This window comes from Eleutherodactylus coqui, chromosome 1 (genome assembly GCF_035609145.1).
Source record: "Eleutherodactylus coqui strain aEleCoq1 chromosome 1, aEleCoq1.hap1, whole genome shotgun sequence".
NCBI classification, from domain to species: domain Eukaryota; kingdom Metazoa; phylum Chordata; class Amphibia; order Anura; family Eleutherodactylidae; genus Eleutherodactylus; species Eleutherodactylus coqui.
Window position 1 is genome coordinate 59,104,264 of NC_089837.1, and position 18,250 is coordinate 59,122,513.

Here is an 18,250-nt window from a genome sequence, read left to right on the forward strand (position 1 = left end):
GATAAAAAGGCCATCATGCTAGAGTTTCAAAGCGCTGGCAAGTAAAGATCTTGGAGGATGCGGGCATCGATCCCGCTACCTCTCGCATGCGAAGCGAGCGCTCTACCATGTGAGCTAATCCCCCGTGACGGCTGTTTACACACCTGTCTACTCTGATCGGCAATTTTAGCACATTCCCAGCATTCAAGAGTTTCCAAAGTTGAGGCCTTTTTTTCTTTAAGTATAGATGTCACGAAAGTGAGATGCACTGGCCTTTTCCCAGCCACAAAATGACTACGCGCAAGGCTTAGGAGTGGCTCTGTGGCGCAATGGATAGCGCATTGGACTTCTAGAGTGAAAGTGATTCAAAGGTTGTGGGTTCGAGTCCCACCAGAGTCGTATGTTCTAGCGCACTGTGGTAGCTTGTAGTGTGCTCTTAGGCAAGAAACCTGCCTAGGACTTCATTTGTTGTCGTAGCCCTGCCTTGCAGCTTTTTAAGGCGACTGATTTAGCATTCAGTTTTGATCTGCAGTGCAAAGGGAAGAGCCCTTTTCTAAATGGCATATTAGAAAAAACTTTCTGATAGTGAGAGTGATCACTGAGTGGTACAGGTTACCACGGGTGGTGATGAGTTCTCCTTCCATGGAAGTGTTCAAACAAAGGCTGGACAACTGTCTGTCTGGAATGATTTAGGTAATCCTGCACTGAGCAGGGGCTTGGACCCCATGACCCTGGAGTTGGAAGCTCTACCATTCTATGATCTTCTGTATTTAGGCATGTATGTCTGCATTGACAGAGAAGAGGACATTTCTAAAGAAACAAAGCGATTTCTCAAACTATGCTGTCCAGGAAGATGTGGATGTGGTAGGAACTGCAAAAAACTGAGCTTCCTAGCAGAGGATGGTTTCGATCCATCGACCTCTGGGTTATGGGCCCAGCACGCTTCCGCTGCGCCACTCTGCTGCATTTGGATAGCTTACAAGGCACTGGTGAGGCCAAGCTGAGGAAGCCTTTGACTGTTGCTAAGCCGCTAACAGGGAGCCACTCTCCGTGGGCAGTTGGGTACTCTTTGGAGTCACGCTGTTGTCTTCTAGTTTATCTCTTCTTTTCCTTTTTTTGATATTATTGTTTAGGTAGTCACCTGAGAGAATATAGTTGACCTGACTGAGGATTTGGCCTGCGGCACAACGTGTGGTTGTCTCTGTGGCGCAATCGGTTAGCGCGTTCGGCTGTTAACCGAAAGGTTGGTGGTTCAAGCCCACCCAGGGACGGGCTTGCCTTTTGTTTGCGCCGTATGTTACACGTAAAGCCGTGGCTGTCAGTGCGTCTGAGCCGTTTGAAAGCTTCAAAATGGTAATGCTAGCCAAAAAGGTCCTTCGAGCCGGAATTGAACCAGCGACCTAAGGATTGCTAATTTGCTTCTACAGTCCTCCGCTCTACCAGCTGAGCTATCGAAGGCCAGTTCTTTGAGCGCCAAAGATAAAAAGGCCATCATGCTAGAGTTTCAAAGCGCTGGCAAGTAAAGATCTTGGAGGATGCGGGCATCGATCCCGCTACCTCTCGCATGCGAAGCGAGCGCTCTACCATGTGAGCTAATCCCCCGTGACGGCTGTTTACACACCTGTCTACTCTGATCGGCAATTTTAGCACATTCCCAGCATTCAAGAGTTTCCAAAGTTGAGGCCTTTTTTTCTTTAAGTATAGATGTCACGAAAGTGAGATGCACTGGCCTTTTCCCAGCCACAAAATGACTACGCGCAAGGCTTAGGAGTGGCTCTGTGGCGCAATGGATAGCGCATTGGACTTCTAGAGTGAAAGTGATTCAAAGGTTGTGGGTTCGAGTCCCACCAGAGTCGTATGTTCTAGCGCACTGTGGTAGCTTGTAGTGTGCTCTTAGGCAAGAAACCTGCCTAGGACTTCATTTGTTGTCGTAGCCCTGCCTTGCAGCTTTTTAAGGCGACTGATTTAGCATTCAGTTTTGATCTGCAGTGCAAAGGAAAGAGCCCTTTTCTAAATGGCATATTAGAAAAAACTTTCTGATAGTGAGAGTGATCACTGAGTGGTACAGGTTACCACGGGTGGTGATGAGTTCTCCTTCCATGGAAGTGTTCAAACAAAGGCTGGACAACTGTCTGTCTGGAATGATTTAGGTAATCCTGCACTGAGCAGGGGCTTGGACCCCATGACCCTGGAGTTGGAAGCTCTACCATTCTATGATCTTCTGTATTTAGGCATGTATGTCTGCATTGACAGAGAAGAGGACATTTCTAAAGAAACAAAGCGATTTCTCAAACTATGCTGTCCAGGAAGATGTGGATGTGGTAGGAACTGCAAAAAACTGAGCTTCCTAGCAGAGGATGGTTTCGATCCATCGACCTCTGGGTTATGGGCCCAGCACGCTTCCGCTGCGCCACTCTGCTGCATTGGGATAGCTTACAAGGCGCTGGTGAGGCCAAGCTGAGGAAGCCTTTGACTGTTGCTAAGCCGCTAACAGGGAGCCACTCTCCGTGGGCAGTTGGGTACTCTTTGGAGTCACGCTGTTGTCTTCTAGTTTATCTCTTCTTTTCCTTTTTTTGATATTATTGTTTAGGTAGTCACCTGAGAGAATATAGTTGACCTGACTGAGGATTTGGCCTGCGGCACAACGTGTGGTTGTCTCTGTGGCGCAATCGGTTAGCGCGTTCGGCTGTTAACCGAAAGGTTGGTGGTTCAAGCCCACCCAGGGACGGGCTTGCCTTTTGTTTGCGCCGTATGTTACACGTAAAGCCGTGGCTGTCAGTGCGTCTGAGCCGTTTGAAAGCTTCAAAATGGTAATGCTAGCCAAAAAGGTCCTTCGAGCCGGAATTGAACCAGCGACCTAAGGATTGCTAATTTGCTTCTACAGTCCTCCGCTCTACCAGCTGAGCTATCGAAGGCCAGTTCTTTGAGCGCCAAAGATAAAAAGGCCATCATGCTAGAGTTTCAAAGCGCTGGCAAGTAAAGATCTTGGAGGATGCGGGCATCGATCCCGCTACCTCTCGCATGCGAAGCGAGCGCTCTACCATGTGAGCTAATCCCCCGTGACGGCTGTTTACACACCTGTCTACTCTGATCGGCAATTTTAGCACATTCCCAGCATTCAAGAGTTTCCAAAGTTGAGGCCTTTTTTTCTTTAAGTATAGATGTCACGAAAGTGAGATGCACTGGCCTTTTCCCAGCCACAAAATGACTACGCGCAAGGCTTAGGAGTGGCTCTGTGGCGCAATGGATAGCGCATTGGACTTCTAGAGTGAAAGTGATTCAAAGGTTGTGGGTTCGAGTCCCACCAGAGTCGTATGTTCTAGCGCACTGTGGTAGCTTGTAGTGTGCTCTTAGGCAAGAAACCTGCCTAGGACTTCATTTGTTGTCGTAGCCCTGCCTTGCAGCTTTTTAAGGCGACTGATTTAGCATTCAGTTTTGATCTGCAGTGCAAAGGAAAGAGCCCTTTTCTAAATGGCATATTAGAAAAAACTTTCTGATAGTGAGAGTGATCACTGAGTGGTACAGGTTACCACGGGTGGTGATGAGTTCTCCTTCCATGGAAGTGTTCAAACAAAGGCTGGACAACTGTCTGTCTGGAATGATTTAGGTAATCCTGCACTGAGCAGGGGCTTGGACCCCATGACCCTGGAGTTGGAAGCTCTACCATTCTATGATCTTCTGTATTTAGGCATGTATGTCTGCATTGACAGAGAAGAGGACATTTCTAAAGAAACAAAGCGATTTCTCAAACTATGCTGTCCAGGAAGATGTGGATGTGGTAGGAACTGCAAAAAACTGAGCTTCCTAGCAGAGGATGGTTTCGATCCATCGACCTCTGGGTTATGGGCCCAGCACGCTTCCGCTGCGCCACTCTGCTGCATTGGGATAGCTTACAAGGCGCTGGTGAGGCCAAGCTGAGGAAGCCTTTGACTGTTGCTAAGCCGCTAACAGGGAGCCACTCTCCGTGGGCAGTTGGGTACTCTTTGGAGTCACGCTGTTGTCTTCTAGTTTATCTCTTCTTTTCCTTTTTTTGATATTATTGTTTAGGTAGTCACCTGAGAGAATATAGTTGACCTGACTGAGGATTTGGCCTGCGGCACAACGTGTGGTTGTCTCTGTGGCGCAATCGGTTAGCGCGTTCGGCTGTTAACCGAAAGGTTGGTGGTTCAAGCCCACCCAGGGACGGGCTTGCCTTTTGTTTGCGCCGTATGTTACACGTAAAGCCGTGGCTGTCAGTGCGTCTGAGCCGTTTGAAAGCTTCAAAATGGTAATGCTAGCCAAAAAGGTCCTTCGAGCCGGAATTGAACCAGCGACCTAAGGATTGCTAATTTGCTTCTACAGTCCTCCGCTCTACCAGCTGAGCTATCGAAGGCCAGTTCTTTGAGCGCCAAAGATAAAAAGGCCATCATGCTAGAGTTTCAAAGCGCTGGCAAGTAAAGATCTTGGAGGATGCGGGCATCGATCCCGCTACCTCTCGCATGCGAAGCGAGCGCTCTACCATGTGAGCTAATCCCCCGTGACGGCTGTTTACACACCTGTCTTCTCTGATCGGCAATTTTAGCACATTCCCAGCATTCAAGAGTTTCCAAAGTTGAGGCCTTTTTTTCTTTAAGTATAGATGTCACGAAAGTGAGATGCACTGGCCTTTTCCCAGCCACAAAATGACTACGCGCAAGGCTTAGGAGTGGCTCTGTGGCGCAATGGATAGCGCATTGGACTTCTAGAGTGAAAGTGATTCAAAGGTTGTGGGTTCGAGTCCCACCAGAGTCGTATGTTCTAGCGCACTGTGGTAGCTTGTAGTGTGCTCTTAGGCAAGAAACCTGCCTAGGACTTCATTTGTTGTCGTAGCCCTGCCTTGCAGCTTTTTAAGGCGACTGATTTAGCATTCAGTTTTGATCTGCAGTGCAAAGGGAAGAGCCCTTTTCTAAATGGCATATTAGAAAAAACTTTCTGATAGTGAGAGTGATCACTGAGTGGTACAGGTTACCACGGGTGGTGATGAGTTCTCCTTCCATGGAAGTGTTCAAACAAAGGCTGGACAACTGTCTGTCTGGAATGATTTAGGTAATCCTGCACTGAGCAGGGGCTTGGACCCCATGACCCTGGAGTTGGAAGCTCTACCATTCTATGATCTTCTGTATTTAGGCATGTATGTCTGCATTGACAGAGAAGAGGACATTTCTAAAGAAACAAAGCGATTTCTCAAACTATGCTGTCCAGGAAGATGTGGATGTGGTAGGAACTGCAAAAAACTGAGCTTCCTAGCAGAGGATGGTTTCGATCCATCGACCTCTGGGTTATGGGCCCAGCACGCTTCCGCTGCGCCACTCTGCTGCATTGGGATAGCTTACAAGGCGCTGGTGAGGCCAAGCTGAGGAAGCCTTTGACTGTTGCTAAGCCGCTAACAGGGAGCCACTCTCCGTGGGCAGTTGGGTACTCTTTGGAGTCACGCTGTTGTCTTCTAGTTTATCTCTTCTTTTCCTTTTTTTGATATTATTGTTTAGGTAGTCACCTGAGAGAATATAGTTGACCTGACTGAGGATTTGGCCTGCGGCACAACGTGTGGTTGTCTCTGTGGCGCAATCGGTTAGCGCGTTCGGCTGTTAACCGAAAGGTTGGTGGTTCAAGCCCACCCAGGGACGGGCTTGCCTTTTGTTTGCGCCGTATGTTACACGTAAAGCCGTGGCTGTCAGTGCGTCTGAGCCGTTTGAAAGCTTCAAAATGGTAATGCTAGCCAAAAAGGTCCTTCGAGCCGGAATTGAACCAGCGACCTAAGGATTGCTAATTTGCTTCTACAGTCCTCCGCTCTACCAGCTGAGCTATCGAAGGCCAGTTCTTTGAGCGCCAAAGATAAAAAGGCCATCATGCTAGAGTTTCAAAGCGCTGGCAAGTAAAGATCTTGGAGGATGCGGGCATCGATCCCGCTACCTCTCGCATGCGAAGCGAGCGCTCTACCATGTGAGCTAATCCCCCGTGACGGCTGTTTACACACCTGTCTACTCTGATCGGCAATTTTAGCACATTCCCAGCATTCAAGAGTTTCCAAAGTTGAGGCCTTTTTTTCTTTAAGTATAGATGTCACGAAAGTGAGATGCACTGGCCTTTTCCCAGCCACAAAATGACTACGCGCAAGGCTTAGGAGTGGCTCTGTGGCGCAATGGATAGCGCATTGGACTTCTAGAGTGAAAGTGATTCAAAGGTTGTGGGTTCGAGTCCCACCAGAGTCGTATGTTCTAGCGCACTGTGGTAGCTTGTAGTGTGCTCTTAGGCAAGAAACCTGCCTAGGACTTCATTTGTTGTCGTAGCCCTGCCTTGCAGCTTTTTAAGGCGACTGATTTAGCATTCAGTTTTGATCTGCAGTGCAAAGGAAAGAGCCCTTTTCTAAATGGCATATTAGAAAAAACTTTCTGATAGTGAGAGTGATCACTGAGTGGTACAGGTTACCACGGGTGGTGATGAGTTCTCCTTCCATGGAAGTGTTCAAACAAAGGCTGGACAACTGTCTGTCTGGAATGATTTAGGTAATCCTGCACTGAGCAGGGGCTTGGACCCCATGACCCTGGAGTTGGAAGCTCTACCATTCTATGATCTTCTGTATTTAGGCATGTATGTCTGCATTGACAGAGAAGAGGACATTTCTAAAGAAACAAAGCGATTTCTCAAACTATGCTGTCCAGGAAGATGTGGATGTGGTAGGAACTGCAAAAAACTGAGCTTCCTAGCAGAGGATGGTTTCGATCCATCGACCTCTGGGTTATGGGCCCAGCACGCTTCCGCTGCGCCACTCTGCTGCATTGGGATAGCTTACAAGGCGCTGGTGAGGCCAAGCTGAGGAAGCCTTTGACTGTTGCTAAGCCGCTAACAGGGAGCCACTCTCCGTGGGCAGTTGGGTACTCTTTGGAGTCACGCTGTTGTCTTCTAGTTTATCTCTTCTTTTCCTTTTTTTGATATTATTGTTTAGGTAGTCACCTGAGAGAATATAGTTGACCTGACTGAGGATTTGGCCTGCGGCACAACGTGTGGTTGTCTCTGTGGCGCAATCGGTTAGCGCGTTCGGCTGTTAACCGAAAGGTTGGTGGTTCAAGCCCACCCAGGGACGGGCTTGCCTTTTGTTTGCGCCGTATGTTACACGTAAAGCCGTGGCTGTCAGTGCGTCTGAGCCGTTTGAAAGCTTCAAAATGGTAATGCTAGCCAAAAAGGTCCTTCGAGCCGGAATTGAACCAGCGACCTAAGGATTGCTAATTTGCTTCTACAGTCCTCCGCTCTACCAGCTGAGCTATCGAAGGCCAGTTCTTTGAGCGCCAAAGATAAAAAGGCCATCATGCTAGAGTTTCAAAGCGCTGGCAAGTAAAGATCTTGGAGGATGCGGGCATCGATCCCGCTACCTCTCGCATGCGAAGCGAGCGCTCTACCATGTGAGCTAATCCCCCGTGACGGCTGTTTACACACCTGTCTTCTCTGATCGGCAATTTTAGCACATTCCCAGCATTCAAGAGTTTCCAAAGTTGAGGCCTTTTTTTCTTTAAGTATAGATGTCACGAAAGTGAGATGCACTGGCCTTTTCCCAGCCACAAAATGACTACGCGCAAGGCTTAGGAGTGGCTCTGTGGCGCAATGGATAGCGCATTGGACTTCTAGAGTGAAAGTGATTCAAAGGTTGTGGGTTCGAGTCCCACCAGAGTCGTATGTTCTAGCGCACTGTGGTAGCTTGTAGTGTGCTCTTAGGCAAGAAACCTGCCTAGGACTTCATTTGTTGTCGTAGCCCTGCCTTGCAGCTTTTTAAGGCGACTGATTTAGCATTCAGTTTTGATCTGCAGTGCAAAGGGAAGAGCCCTTTTCTAAATGGCATATTAGAAAAAACTTTCTGATAGTGAGAGTGATCACTGAGTGGTACAGGTTACCACGGGTGGTGATGAGTTCTCCTTCCATGGAAGTGTTCAAACAAAGGCTGGACAACTGTCTGTCTGGAATGATTTAGGTAATCCTGCACTGAGCAGGGGCTTGGACCCCATGACCCTGGAGTTGGAAGCTCTACCATTCTATGATCTTCTGTATTTAGGCATGTATGTCTGCATTGACAGAGAAGAGGACATTTCTAAAGAAACAAAGCGATTTCTCAAACTATGCTGTCCAGGAAGATGTGGATGTGGTAGGAACTGCAAAAAACTGAGCTTCCTAGCAGAGGATGGTTTCGATCCATCGACCTCTGGGTTATGGGCCCAGCACGCTTCCGCTGCGCCACTCTGCTGCATTGGGATAGCTTACAAGGCGCTGGTGAGGCCAAGCTGAGGAAGCCTTTGACTGTTGCTAAGCCGCTAACAGGGAGCCACTCTCCGTGGGCAGTTGGGTACTCTTTGGAGTCACGCTGTTGTCTTCTAGTTTATCTCTTCTTTTCCTTTTTTTGATATTATTGTTTAGGTAGTCACCTGAGAGAATATAGTTGACCTGACTGAGGATTTGGCCTGCGGCACAACGTGTGGTTGTCTCTGTGGCGCAATCGGTTAGCGCGTTCGGCTGTTAACCGAAAGGTTGGTGGTTCAAGCCCACCCAGGGACGGGCTTGCCTTTTGTTTGCGCCGTATGTTACACGTAAAGCCGTGGCTGTCAGTGCGTCTGAGCCGTTTGAAAGCTTCAAAATGGTAATGCTAGCCAAAAAGGTCCTTCGAGCCGGAATTGAACCAGCGACCTAAGGATTGCTAATTTGCTTCTACAGTCCTCCGCTCTACCAGCTGAGCTATCGAAGGCCAGTTCTTTGAGCGCCAAAGATAAAAAGGCCATCATGCTAGAGTTTCAAAGCGCTGGCAAGTAAAGATCTTGGAGGATGCGGGCATCGATCCCGCTACCTCTCGCATGCGAAGCGAGCGCTCTACCATGTGAGCTAATCCCCCGTGACGGCTGTTTACACACCTGTCTACTCTGATCGGCAATTTTAGCACATTCCCAGCATTCAAGAGTTTCCAAAGTTGAGGCCTTTTTTTCTTTAAGTATAGATGTCACGAAAGTGAGATGCACTGGCCTTTTCCCAGCCACAAAATGACTACGCGCAAGGCTTAGGAGTGGCTCTGTGGCGCAATGGATAGCGCATTGGACTTCTAGAGTGAAAGTGATTCAAAGGTTGTGGGTTCGAGTCCCACCAGAGTCGTATGTTCTAGCGCACTGTGGTAGCTTGTAGTGTGCTCTTAGGCAAGAAACCTGCCTAGGACTTCATTTGTTGTCGTAGCCCTGCCTTGCAGCTTTTTAAGGCGACTGATTTAGCATTCAGTTTTGATCTGCAGTGCAAAGGAAAGAGCCCTTTTCTAAATGGCATATTAGAAAAAACTTTCTGATAGTGAGAGTGATCACTGAGTGGTACAGGTTACCACGGGTGGTGATGAGTTCTCCTTCCATGGAAGTGTTCAAACAAAGGCTGGACAACTGTCTGTCTGGAATGATTTAGGTAATCCTGCACTGAGCAGGGGCTTGGACCCCATGACCCTGGAGTTGGAAGCTCTACCATTCTATGATCTTCTGTATTTAGGCATGTATGTCTGCATTGACAGAGAAGAGGACATTTCTAAAGAAACAAAGCGATTTCTCAAACTATGCTGTCCAGGAAGATGTGGATGTGGTAGGAACTGCAAAAAACTGAGCTTCCTAGCAGAGGATGGTTTCGATCCATCGACCTCTGGGTTATGGGCCCAGCACGCTTCCGCTGCGCCACTCTGCTGCATTGGGATAGCTTACAAGGCGCTGGTGAGGCCAAGCTGAGGAAGCCTTTGACTGTTGCTAAGCCGCTAACAGGGAGCCACTCTCCGTGGGCAGTTGGGTACTCTTTGGAGTCACGCTGTTGTCTTCTAGTTTATCTCTTCTTTTCCTTTTTTTGATATTATTGTTTAGGTAGTCACCTGAGAGAATATAGTTGACCTGACTGAGGATTTGGCCTGCGGCACAACGTGTGGTTGTCTCTGTGGCGCAATCGGTTAGCGCGTTCGGCTGTTAACCGAAAGGTTGGTGGTTCAAGCCCACCCAGGGACGGGCTTGCCTTTTGTTTGCGCCGTATGTTACACGTAAAGCCGTGGCTGTCAGTGCGTCTGAGCCGTTTGAAAGCTTCAAAATGGTAATGCTAGCCAAAAAGGTCCTTCGAGCCGGAATTGAACCAGCGACCTAAGGATTGCTAATTTGCTTCTACAGTCCTCCGCTCTACCAGCTGAGCTATCGAAGGCCAGTTCTTTGAGCGCCAAAGATAAAAAGGCCATCATGCTAGAGTTTCAAAGCGCTGGCAAGTAAAGATCTTGGAGGATGCGGGCATCGATCCCGCTACCTCTCGCATGCGAAGCGAGCGCTCTACCATGTGAGCTAATCCCCCGTGACGGCTGTTTACACACCTGTCTTCTCTGATCGGCAATTTTAGCACATTCCCAGCATTCAAGAGTTTCCAAAGTTGAGGCCTTTTTTTCTTTAAGTATAGATGTCACGAAAGTGAGATGCACTGGCCTTTTCCCAGCCACAAAATGACTACGCGCAAGGCTTAGGAGTGGCTCTGTGGCGCAATGGATAGCGCATTGGACTTCTAGAGTGAAAGTGATTCAAAGGTTGTGGGTTCGAGTCCCACCAGAGTCGTATGTTCTAGCGCACTGTGGTAGCTTGTAGTGTGCTCTTAGGCAAGAAACCTGCCTAGGACTTCATTTGTTGTCGTAGCCCTGCCTTGCAGCTTTTTAAGGCGACTGATTTAGCATTCAGTTTTGATCTGCAGTGCAAAGGAAAGAGCCCTTTTCTAAATGGCATATTAGAAAAAACTTTCTGATAGTGAGAGTGATCACTGAGTGGTACAGGTTACCACGGGTGGTGATGAGTTCTCCTTCCATGGAAGTGTTCAAACAAAGGCTGGACAACTGTCTGTCTGGAATGATTTAGGTAATCCTGCACTGAGCAGGGGCTTGGACCCCATGACCCTGGAGTTGGAAGCTCTACCATTCTATGATCTTCTGTATTTAGGCATGTATGTCTGCATTGACAGAGAAGAGGACATTTCTAAAGAAACAAAGCGATTTCTCAAACTATGCTGTCCAGGAAGATGTGGATGTGGTAGGAACTGCAAAAAACTGAGCTTCCTAGCAGAGGATGGTTTCGATCCATCGACCTCTGGGTTATGGGCCCAGCACGCTTCCGCTGCGCCACTCTGCTGCATTGGGATAGCTTACAAGGCGCTGGTGAGGCCAAGCTGAGGAAGCCTTTGACTGTTGCTAAGCCGCTAACAGGGAGCCACTCTCCGTGGGCAGTTGGGTACTCTTTGGAGTCACGCTGTTGTCTTCTAGTTTATCTCTTCTTTTCCTTTTTTTGATATTATTGTTTAGGTAGTCACCTGAGAGAATATAGTTGACCTGACTGAGGATTTGGCCTGCGGCACAACGTGTGGTTGTCTCTGTGGCGCAATCGGTTAGCGCGTTCGGCTGTTAACCGAAAGGTTGGTGGTTCAAGCCCACCCAGGGACGGGCTTGCCTTTTGTTTGCGCCGTATGTTACACGTAAAGCCGTGGCTGTCAGTGCGTCTGAGCCGTTTGAAAGCTTCAAAATGGTAATGCTAGCCAAAAAGGTCCTTCGAGCCGGAATTGAACCAGCGACCTAAGGATTGCTAATTTGCTTCTACAGTCCTCCGCTCTACCAGCTGAGCTATCGAAGGCCAGTTCTTTGAGCGCCAAAGATAAAAAGGCCATCATGCTAGAGTTTCAAAGCGCTGGCAAGTAAAGATCTTGGAGGATGCGGGCATCGATCCCGCTACCTCTCGCATGCGAAGCGAGCGCTCTACCATGTGAGCTAATCCCCCGTGACGGCTGTTTACACACCTGTCTACTCTGATCGGCAATTTTAGCACATTCCCAGCATTCAAGAGTTTCCAAAGTTGAGGCCTTTTTTTCTTTAAGTATAGATGTCACGAAAGTGAGATGCACTGGCCTTTTCCCAGCCACAAAATGACTACGCGCAAGGCTTAGGAGTGGCTCTGTGGCGCAATGGATAGCGCATTGGACTTCTAGAGTGAAAGTGATTCAAAGGTTGTGGGTTCGAGTCCCACCAGAGTCGTATGTTCTAGCGCACTGTGGTAGCTTGTAGTGTGCTCTTAGGCAAGAAACCTGCCTAGGACTTCATTTGTTGTCGTAGCCCTGCCTTGCAGCTTTTTAAGGCGACTGATTTAGCATTCAGTTTTGATCTGCAGTGCAAAGGAAAGAGCCCTTTTCTAAATGGCATATTAGAAAAAACTTTCTGATAGTGAGAGTGATCACTGAGTGGTACAGGTTACCACGGGTGGTGATGAGTTCTCCTTCCATGGAAGTGTTCAAACAAAGGCTGGACAACTGTCTGTCTGGAATGATTTAGGTAATCCTGCACTGAGCAGGGGCTTGGACCCCATGACCCTGGAGTTGGAAGCTCTACCATTCTATGATCTTCTGTATTTAGGCATGTATGTCTGCATTGACAGAGAAGAGGACATTTCTAAAGAAACAAAGCGATTTCTCAAACTATGCTGTCCAGGAAGATGTGGATGTGGTAGGAACTGCAAAAAACTGAGCTTCCTAGCAGAGGATGGTTTCGATCCATCGACCTCTGGGTTATGGGCCCAGCACGCTTCCGCTGCGCCACTCTGCTGCATTGGGATAGCTTACAAGGCGCTGGTGAGGCCAAGCTGAGGAAGCCTTTGACTGTTGCTAAGCCGCTAACAGGGAGCCACTCTCCGTGGGCAGTTGGGTACTCTTTGGAGTCACGCTGTTGTCTTCTAGTTTATCTCTTCTTTTCCTTTTTTTGATATTATTGTTTAGGTAGTCACCTGAGAGAATATAGTTGACCTGACTGAGGATTTGGCCTGCGGCACAACGTGTGGTTGTCTCTGTGGCGCAATCGGTTAGCGCGTTCGGCTGTTAACCGAAAGGTTGGTGGTTCAAGCCCACCCAGGGACGGGCTTGCCTTTTGTTTGCGCCGTATGTTACACGTAAAGCCGTGGCTGTCAGTGCGTCTGAGCCGTTTGAAAGCTTCAAAATGGTAATGCTAGCCAAAAAGGTCCTTCGAGCCGGAATTGAACCAGCGACCTAAGGATTGCTAATTTGCTTCTACAGTCCTCCGCTCTACCAGCTGAGCTATCGAAGGCCAGTTCTTTGAGCGCCAAAGATAAAAAGGCCATCATGCTAGAGTTTCAAAGCGCTGGCAAGTAAAGATCTTGGAGGATGCGGGCATCGATCCCGCTACCTCTCGCATGCGAAGCGAGCGCTCTACCATGTGAGCTAATCCCCCGTGACGGCTGTTTACACACCTGTCTACTCTGATCGGCAATTTTAGCACATTCCCAGCATTCAAGAGTTTCCAAAGTTGAGGCCTTTTTTTCTTTAAGTATAGATGTCACGAAAGTGAGATGCACTGGCCTTTTCCCAGCCACAAAATGACTACGCGCAAGGCTTAGGAGTGGCTCTGTGGCGCAATGGATAGCGCATTGGACTTCTAGAGTGAAAGTGATTCAAAGGTTGTGGGTTCGAGTCCCACCAGAGTCGTATGTTCTAGCGCACTGTGGTAGCTTGTAGTGTGCTCTTAGGCAAGAAACCTGCCTAGGACTTCATTTGTTGTCGTAGCCCTGCCTTGCAGCTTTTTAAGGCGACTGATTTAGCATTCAGTTTTGATCTGCAGTGCAAAGGGAAGAGCCCTTTTCTAAATGGCATATTAGAAAAAACTTTCTGATAGTGAGAGTGATCACTGAGTGGTACAGGTTACCACGGGTGGTGATGAGTTCTCCTTCCATGGAAGTGTTCAAACAAAGGCTGGACAACTGTCTGTCTGGAATGATTTAGGTAATCCTGCACTGAGCAGGGGCTTGGACCCCATGACCCTGGAGTTGGAAGCTCTACCATTCTATGATCTTCTGTATTTAGGCATGTATGTCTGCATTGACAGAGAAGAGGACATTTCTAAAGAAACAAAGCGATTTCTCAAACTATGCTGTCCAGGAAGATGTGGATGTGGTAGGAACTGCAAAAAACTGAGCTTCCTAGCAGAGGATGGTTTCGATCCATCGACCTCTGGGTTATGGGCCCAGCACGCTTCCGCTGCGCCACTCTGCTGCATTGGGATAGCTTACAAGGCGCTGGTGAGGCCAAGCTGAGGAAGCCTTTGACTGTTGCTAAGCCGCTAACAGGGAGCCACTCTCCGTGGGCAGTTGGGTACTCTTTGGAGTCACGCTGTTGTCTTCTAGTTTATCTCTTCTTTTCCTTTTTTTGATATTATTGTTTAGGTAGTCACCTGAGAGAATATAGTTGACCTGACTGAGGATTTGGCCTGCGGCACAACGTGTGGTTGTCTCTGTGGCGCAATCGGTTAGCGCGTTCGGCTGTTAACCGAAAGGTTGGTGGTTCAAGCCCACCCAGGGACGGGCTTGCCTTTTGTTTGCGCCGTATGTTACACGTAAAGCCGTGGCTGTCAGTGCGTCTGAGCCGTTTGAAAGCTTCAAAATGGTAATGCTAGCCAAAAAGGTCCTTCGAGCCGGAATTGAACCAGCGACCTAAGGATTGCTAATTTGCTTCTACAGTCCTCCGCTCTACCAGCTGAGCTATCGAAGGCCAGTTCTTTGAGCGCCAAAGATAAAAAGGCCATCATGCTAGAGTTTCAAAGCGCTGGCAAGTAAAGATCTTGGAGGATGCGGGCATCGATCCCGCTACCTCTCGCATGCGAAGCGAGCGCTCTACCATGTGAGCTAATCCCCCGTGACGGCTGTTTACACACCTGTCTACTCTGATCGGCAATTTTAGCACATTCCCAGCATTCAAGAGTTTCCAAAGTTGAGGCCTTTTTTTCTTTAAGTATAGATGTCACGAAAGTGAGATGCACTGGCCTTTTCCCAGCCACAAAATGACTACGCGCAAGGCTTAGGAGTGGCTCTGTGGCGCAATGGATAGCGCATTGGACTTCTAGAGTGAAAGTGATTCAAAGGTTGTGGGTTCGAGTCCCACCAGAGTCGTATGTTCTAGCGCACTGTGGTAGCTTGTAGTGTGCTCTTAGGCAAGAAACCTGCCTAGGACTTCATTTGTTGTCGTAGCCCTGCCTTGCAGCTTTTTAAGGCGACTGATTTAGCATTCAGTTTTGATCTGCAGTGCAAAGGGAAGAGCCCTTTTCTAAATGGCATATTAGAAAAAACTTTCTGATAGTGAGAGTGATCACTGAGTGGTACAGGTTACCACGGGTGGTGATGAGTTCTCCTTCCATGGAAGTGTTCAAACAAAGGCTGGACAACTGTCTGTCTGGAATGATTTAGGTAATCCTGCACTGAGCAGGGGCTTGGACCCCATGACCCTGGAGTTGGAAGCTCTACCATTCTATGATCTTCTGTATTTAGGCATGTATGTCTGCATTGACAGAGAAGAGGACATTTCTAAAGAAACAAAGCGATTTCTCAAACTATGCTGTCCAGGAAGATGTGGATGTGGTAGGAACTGCAAAAAACTGAGCTTCCTAGCAGAGGATGGTTTCGATCCATCGACCTCTGGGTTATGGGCCCAGCACGCTTCCGCTGCGCCACTCTGCTGCATTGGGATAGCTTACAAGGCGCTGGTGAGGCCAAGCTGAGGAAGCCTTTGACTGTTGCTAAGCCGCTAACAGGGAGCCACTCTCCGTGGGCAGTTGGGTACTCTTTGGAGTCACGCTGTTGTCTTCTAGTTTATCTCTTCTTTTCCTTTTTTTGATATTATTGTTTAGGTAGTCACCTGAGAGAATATAGTTGACCTGACTGAGGATTTGGCCTGCGGCACAACGTGTGGTTGTCTCTGTGGCGCAATCGGTTAGCGCGTTCGGCTGTTAACCGAAAGGTTGGTGGTTCAAGCCCACCCAGGGACGGGCTTGCCTTTTGTTTGCGCCGTATGTTACACGTAAAGCCGTGGCTGTCAGTGCGTCTGAGCCGTTTGAAAGCTTCAAAATGGTAATGCTAGCCAAAAAGGTCCTTCGAGCCGGAATTGAACCAGCGACCTAAGGATTGCTAATTTGCTTCTACAGTCCTCCGCTCTACCAGCTGAGCTATCGAAGGCCAGTTCTTTGAGCGCCAAAGATAAAAAGGCCATCATGCTAGAGTTTCAAAGCGCTGGCAAGTAAAGATCTTGGAGGATGCGGGCATCGATCCCGCTACCTCTCGCATGCGAAGCGAGCGCTCTACCATGTGAGCTAATCCCCCGTGACGGCTGTTTACACACCTGTCTACTCTGATCGGCAATTTTAGCACATTCCCAGCATTCAAGAGTTTCCAAAGTTGAGGCCTTTTTTTCTTTAAGTATAGATGTCACGAAAGTGAGATGCACTGGCCTTTTCCCAGCCACAAAATGACTACGCGCAAGGCTTAGGAGTGGCTCTGTGGCGCAATGGATAGCGCATTGGACTTCTAGAGTGAAAGTGATTCAAAGGTTGTGGGTTCGAGTCCCACCAGAGTCGTATGTTCTAGCGCACTGTGGTAGCTTGTAGTGTGCTCTTAGGCAAGAAACCTGCCTAGGACTTCATTTGTTGTCGTAGCCCTGCCTTGCAGCTTTTTAAGGCGACTGATTTAGCATTCAGTTTTGATCTGCAGTGCAAAGGAAAGAGCCCTTTTCTAAATGGCATATTAGAAAAAACTTTCTGATAGTGAGAGTGATCACTGAGTGGTACAGGTTACCACGGGTGGTGATGAGTTCTCCTTCCATGGAAGTGTTCAAACAAAGGCTGGACAACTGTCTGTCTGGAATGATTTAGGTAATCCTGCACTGAGCAGGGGCTTGGACCCCATGACCCTGGAGTTGGAAGCTCTACCATTCTATGATCTTCTGTATTTAGGCATGTATGTCTGCATTGACAGAGAAGAGGACATTTCTAAAGAAACAAAGCGATTTCTCAAACTATGCTGTCCAGGAAGATGTGGATGTGGTAGGAACTGCAAAAAACTGAGCTTCCTAGCAGAGGATGGTTTCGATCCATCGACCTCTGGGTTATGGGCCCAGCACGCTTCCGCTGCGCCACTCTGCTGCATTGGGATAGCTTACAAGGCGCTGGTGAGGCCAAGCTGAGGAAGCCTTTGACTGTTGCTAAGCCGCTAACAGGGAGCCACTCTCCGTGGGCAGTTGGGTACTCTTTGGAGTCACGCTGTTGTCTTCTAGTTTATCTCTTCTTTTCCTTTTTTTGATATTATTGTTTAGGTAGTCACCTGAGAGAATATAGTTGACCTGACTGAGGATTTGGCCTGCGGCACAACGTGTGGTTGTCTCTGTGGCGCAATCGGTTAGCGCGTTCGGCTGTTAACCGAAAGGTTGGTGGTTCAAGCCCACCCAGGGACGGGCTTGCCTTTTGTTTGCGCCGTATGTTACACGTAAAGCCGTGGCTGTCAGTGCGTCTGAGCCGTTTGAAAGCTTCAAAATGGTAATGCTAGCCAAAAAGGTCCTTCGAGCCGGAATTGAACCAGCGACCTAAGGATTGCTAATTTGCTTCTACAGTCCTCCGCTCTACCAGCTGAGCTATCGAAGGCCAGTTCTTTGAGCGCCAAAGATAAAAAGGCCATCATGCTAGAGTTTCAAAGCGCTGGCAAGTAAAGATCTTGGAGGATGCGGGCATCGATCCCGCTACCTCTCGCATGCGAAGCGAGCGCTCTACCATGTGAGCTAATCCCCCGTGACGGCTGTTTACACACCTGTCTACTCTGATCGGCAATTTTAGCACATTCCCAGCATTCAAGAGTTTCCAAAGTTGAGGCCTTTTTTTCTTTAAGTATAGATGTCACGAAAGTGAGATGCACTGGCCTTTTCCCAGCCACAAAATGACTACGCGCAAGGCTTAGGAGTGGCTCTGTGGCGCAATGGATAGCGCATTGGACTTCTAGAGTGAAAGTGATTCAAAGGTTGTGGGTTCGAGTCCCACCAGAGTCGTATGTTCTAGCGCACTGTGGTAGCTTGTAGTGTGCTCTTAGGCAAGAAACCTGCCTAGGACTTCATTTGTTGTCGTAGCCCTGCCTTGCAGCTTTTTAAGGCGACTGATTTAGCATTCAGTTTTGATCTGCAGTGCAAAGGGAAGAGCCCTTTTCTAAATGGCATATTAGAAAAAACTTTCTGATAGTGAGAGTGATCACTGAGTGGTACAGGTTACCACGGGTGGTGATGAGTTCTCCTTCCATGGAAGTGTTCAAACAAAGGCTGGACAACTGTCTGTCTGGAATGATTTAGGTAATCCTGCACTGAGCAGGGGCTTGGACCCCATGACCCTGGAGTTGGAAGCTCTACCATTCTATGATCTTCTGTATTTAGGCATGTATGTCTG

The 18,250-nt window shown here is 48.4% G+C and overlaps 38 non-coding genes across 38 annotated transcripts; 25 read left to right on the plus strand and 13 right to left on the minus strand.

Moving 5' to 3' along the window:
- Nucleotides 1-51: 51 nt before the first annotated feature.
- TRNAA-CGC (transfer RNA alanine (anticodon CGC)) lies at nucleotides 52-124 on the minus strand. The gene has a single exon. It is a non-coding gene; the product is annotated as a tRNA-Ala (tRNA).
- A 170-nt stretch (nucleotides 125-294) lies between these two features.
- On the plus strand, nucleotides 295-378 carry TRNAR-UCU (transfer RNA arginine (anticodon UCU)). The gene is given in 2 exon segments: nucleotides 295-331; nucleotides 343-378. It is a non-coding gene; the product is annotated as a tRNA-Arg (tRNA).
- Nucleotides 379-1,176: 798 nt separating this feature from the next.
- Nucleotides 1,177-1,250, plus strand: TRNAN-GUU (transfer RNA asparagine (anticodon GUU)). Its single transcript has one exon. It is a non-coding gene; the product is annotated as a tRNA-Asn (tRNA).
- A 258-nt stretch (nucleotides 1,251-1,508) lies between these two features.
- On the minus strand, nucleotides 1,509-1,581 carry TRNAA-CGC (transfer RNA alanine (anticodon CGC)). The gene has a single exon. It is a non-coding gene; the product is annotated as a tRNA-Ala (tRNA).
- Nucleotides 1,582-1,751: 170 nt separating this feature from the next.
- TRNAR-UCU (transfer RNA arginine (anticodon UCU)) lies at nucleotides 1,752-1,835 on the plus strand. Its single transcript is given in 2 exon segments — nucleotides 1,752-1,788; nucleotides 1,800-1,835. It is a non-coding gene; the product is annotated as a tRNA-Arg (tRNA).
- Nucleotides 1,836-2,633: 798 nt separating this feature from the next.
- TRNAN-GUU (transfer RNA asparagine (anticodon GUU)) lies at nucleotides 2,634-2,707 on the plus strand. Its single transcript has one exon. It is a non-coding gene; the product is annotated as a tRNA-Asn (tRNA).
- Nucleotides 2,708-2,965: 258 nt separating this feature from the next.
- Nucleotides 2,966-3,038, minus strand: TRNAA-CGC (transfer RNA alanine (anticodon CGC)). The gene has a single exon. It is a non-coding gene; the product is annotated as a tRNA-Ala (tRNA).
- A 170-nt stretch (nucleotides 3,039-3,208) lies between these two features.
- Nucleotides 3,209-3,292, plus strand: TRNAR-UCU (transfer RNA arginine (anticodon UCU)). Its single transcript is given in 2 exon segments — nucleotides 3,209-3,245; nucleotides 3,257-3,292. It is a non-coding gene; the product is annotated as a tRNA-Arg (tRNA).
- A 798-nt stretch (nucleotides 3,293-4,090) lies between these two features.
- Nucleotides 4,091-4,164, plus strand: TRNAN-GUU (transfer RNA asparagine (anticodon GUU)). The gene has a single exon. It is a non-coding gene; the product is annotated as a tRNA-Asn (tRNA).
- A 258-nt stretch (nucleotides 4,165-4,422) lies between these two features.
- On the minus strand, nucleotides 4,423-4,495 carry TRNAA-CGC (transfer RNA alanine (anticodon CGC)). Its single transcript has one exon. It is a non-coding gene; the product is annotated as a tRNA-Ala (tRNA).
- A 170-nt stretch (nucleotides 4,496-4,665) lies between these two features.
- Nucleotides 4,666-4,749, plus strand: TRNAR-UCU (transfer RNA arginine (anticodon UCU)). The gene is given in 2 exon segments: nucleotides 4,666-4,702; nucleotides 4,714-4,749. It is a non-coding gene; the product is annotated as a tRNA-Arg (tRNA).
- A 798-nt stretch (nucleotides 4,750-5,547) lies between these two features.
- On the plus strand, nucleotides 5,548-5,621 carry TRNAN-GUU (transfer RNA asparagine (anticodon GUU)). Its single transcript has one exon. It is a non-coding gene; the product is annotated as a tRNA-Asn (tRNA).
- A 258-nt stretch (nucleotides 5,622-5,879) lies between these two features.
- Nucleotides 5,880-5,952, minus strand: TRNAA-CGC (transfer RNA alanine (anticodon CGC)). Its single transcript has one exon. It is a non-coding gene; the product is annotated as a tRNA-Ala (tRNA).
- A 170-nt stretch (nucleotides 5,953-6,122) lies between these two features.
- TRNAR-UCU (transfer RNA arginine (anticodon UCU)) lies at nucleotides 6,123-6,206 on the plus strand. Its single transcript is given in 2 exon segments — nucleotides 6,123-6,159; nucleotides 6,171-6,206. It is a non-coding gene; the product is annotated as a tRNA-Arg (tRNA).
- A 798-nt stretch (nucleotides 6,207-7,004) lies between these two features.
- TRNAN-GUU (transfer RNA asparagine (anticodon GUU)) lies at nucleotides 7,005-7,078 on the plus strand. The gene has a single exon. It is a non-coding gene; the product is annotated as a tRNA-Asn (tRNA).
- A 258-nt stretch (nucleotides 7,079-7,336) lies between these two features.
- Nucleotides 7,337-7,409, minus strand: TRNAA-CGC (transfer RNA alanine (anticodon CGC)). The gene has a single exon. It is a non-coding gene; the product is annotated as a tRNA-Ala (tRNA).
- A 170-nt stretch (nucleotides 7,410-7,579) lies between these two features.
- On the plus strand, nucleotides 7,580-7,663 carry TRNAR-UCU (transfer RNA arginine (anticodon UCU)). The gene is given in 2 exon segments: nucleotides 7,580-7,616; nucleotides 7,628-7,663. It is a non-coding gene; the product is annotated as a tRNA-Arg (tRNA).
- Nucleotides 7,664-8,461: 798 nt separating this feature from the next.
- Nucleotides 8,462-8,535, plus strand: TRNAN-GUU (transfer RNA asparagine (anticodon GUU)). The gene has a single exon. It is a non-coding gene; the product is annotated as a tRNA-Asn (tRNA).
- Nucleotides 8,536-8,793: 258 nt separating this feature from the next.
- Nucleotides 8,794-8,866, minus strand: TRNAA-CGC (transfer RNA alanine (anticodon CGC)). The gene has a single exon. It is a non-coding gene; the product is annotated as a tRNA-Ala (tRNA).
- A 170-nt stretch (nucleotides 8,867-9,036) lies between these two features.
- TRNAR-UCU (transfer RNA arginine (anticodon UCU)) lies at nucleotides 9,037-9,120 on the plus strand. Its single transcript is given in 2 exon segments — nucleotides 9,037-9,073; nucleotides 9,085-9,120. It is a non-coding gene; the product is annotated as a tRNA-Arg (tRNA).
- A 798-nt stretch (nucleotides 9,121-9,918) lies between these two features.
- On the plus strand, nucleotides 9,919-9,992 carry TRNAN-GUU (transfer RNA asparagine (anticodon GUU)). The gene has a single exon. It is a non-coding gene; the product is annotated as a tRNA-Asn (tRNA).
- Nucleotides 9,993-10,250: 258 nt separating this feature from the next.
- TRNAA-CGC (transfer RNA alanine (anticodon CGC)) lies at nucleotides 10,251-10,323 on the minus strand. The gene has a single exon. It is a non-coding gene; the product is annotated as a tRNA-Ala (tRNA).
- Nucleotides 10,324-10,493: 170 nt separating this feature from the next.
- Nucleotides 10,494-10,577, plus strand: TRNAR-UCU (transfer RNA arginine (anticodon UCU)). Its single transcript is given in 2 exon segments — nucleotides 10,494-10,530; nucleotides 10,542-10,577. It is a non-coding gene; the product is annotated as a tRNA-Arg (tRNA).
- Nucleotides 10,578-11,375: 798 nt separating this feature from the next.
- On the plus strand, nucleotides 11,376-11,449 carry TRNAN-GUU (transfer RNA asparagine (anticodon GUU)). Its single transcript has one exon. It is a non-coding gene; the product is annotated as a tRNA-Asn (tRNA).
- A 258-nt stretch (nucleotides 11,450-11,707) lies between these two features.
- Nucleotides 11,708-11,780, minus strand: TRNAA-CGC (transfer RNA alanine (anticodon CGC)). The gene has a single exon. It is a non-coding gene; the product is annotated as a tRNA-Ala (tRNA).
- Nucleotides 11,781-11,950: 170 nt separating this feature from the next.
- On the plus strand, nucleotides 11,951-12,034 carry TRNAR-UCU (transfer RNA arginine (anticodon UCU)). Its single transcript is given in 2 exon segments — nucleotides 11,951-11,987; nucleotides 11,999-12,034. It is a non-coding gene; the product is annotated as a tRNA-Arg (tRNA).
- Nucleotides 12,035-12,832: 798 nt separating this feature from the next.
- Nucleotides 12,833-12,906, plus strand: TRNAN-GUU (transfer RNA asparagine (anticodon GUU)). The gene has a single exon. It is a non-coding gene; the product is annotated as a tRNA-Asn (tRNA).
- Nucleotides 12,907-13,164: 258 nt separating this feature from the next.
- Nucleotides 13,165-13,237, minus strand: TRNAA-CGC (transfer RNA alanine (anticodon CGC)). Its single transcript has one exon. It is a non-coding gene; the product is annotated as a tRNA-Ala (tRNA).
- Nucleotides 13,238-13,407: 170 nt separating this feature from the next.
- On the plus strand, nucleotides 13,408-13,491 carry TRNAR-UCU (transfer RNA arginine (anticodon UCU)). Its single transcript is given in 2 exon segments — nucleotides 13,408-13,444; nucleotides 13,456-13,491. It is a non-coding gene; the product is annotated as a tRNA-Arg (tRNA).
- Nucleotides 13,492-14,289: 798 nt separating this feature from the next.
- TRNAN-GUU (transfer RNA asparagine (anticodon GUU)) lies at nucleotides 14,290-14,363 on the plus strand. The gene has a single exon. It is a non-coding gene; the product is annotated as a tRNA-Asn (tRNA).
- Nucleotides 14,364-14,621: 258 nt separating this feature from the next.
- TRNAA-CGC (transfer RNA alanine (anticodon CGC)) lies at nucleotides 14,622-14,694 on the minus strand. Its single transcript has one exon. It is a non-coding gene; the product is annotated as a tRNA-Ala (tRNA).
- Nucleotides 14,695-14,864: 170 nt separating this feature from the next.
- Nucleotides 14,865-14,948, plus strand: TRNAR-UCU (transfer RNA arginine (anticodon UCU)). Its single transcript is given in 2 exon segments — nucleotides 14,865-14,901; nucleotides 14,913-14,948. It is a non-coding gene; the product is annotated as a tRNA-Arg (tRNA).
- A 798-nt stretch (nucleotides 14,949-15,746) lies between these two features.
- On the plus strand, nucleotides 15,747-15,820 carry TRNAN-GUU (transfer RNA asparagine (anticodon GUU)). The gene has a single exon. It is a non-coding gene; the product is annotated as a tRNA-Asn (tRNA).
- Nucleotides 15,821-16,078: 258 nt separating this feature from the next.
- Nucleotides 16,079-16,151, minus strand: TRNAA-CGC (transfer RNA alanine (anticodon CGC)). The gene has a single exon. It is a non-coding gene; the product is annotated as a tRNA-Ala (tRNA).
- A 170-nt stretch (nucleotides 16,152-16,321) lies between these two features.
- TRNAR-UCU (transfer RNA arginine (anticodon UCU)) lies at nucleotides 16,322-16,405 on the plus strand. Its single transcript is given in 2 exon segments — nucleotides 16,322-16,358; nucleotides 16,370-16,405. It is a non-coding gene; the product is annotated as a tRNA-Arg (tRNA).
- A 798-nt stretch (nucleotides 16,406-17,203) lies between these two features.
- On the plus strand, nucleotides 17,204-17,277 carry TRNAN-GUU (transfer RNA asparagine (anticodon GUU)). The gene has a single exon. It is a non-coding gene; the product is annotated as a tRNA-Asn (tRNA).
- Nucleotides 17,278-17,535: 258 nt separating this feature from the next.
- Nucleotides 17,536-17,608, minus strand: TRNAA-CGC (transfer RNA alanine (anticodon CGC)). The gene has a single exon. It is a non-coding gene; the product is annotated as a tRNA-Ala (tRNA).
- A 170-nt stretch (nucleotides 17,609-17,778) lies between these two features.
- On the plus strand, nucleotides 17,779-17,862 carry TRNAR-UCU (transfer RNA arginine (anticodon UCU)). Its single transcript is given in 2 exon segments — nucleotides 17,779-17,815; nucleotides 17,827-17,862. It is a non-coding gene; the product is annotated as a tRNA-Arg (tRNA).
- Nucleotides 17,863-18,250: the final 388 nt, after the last annotated feature.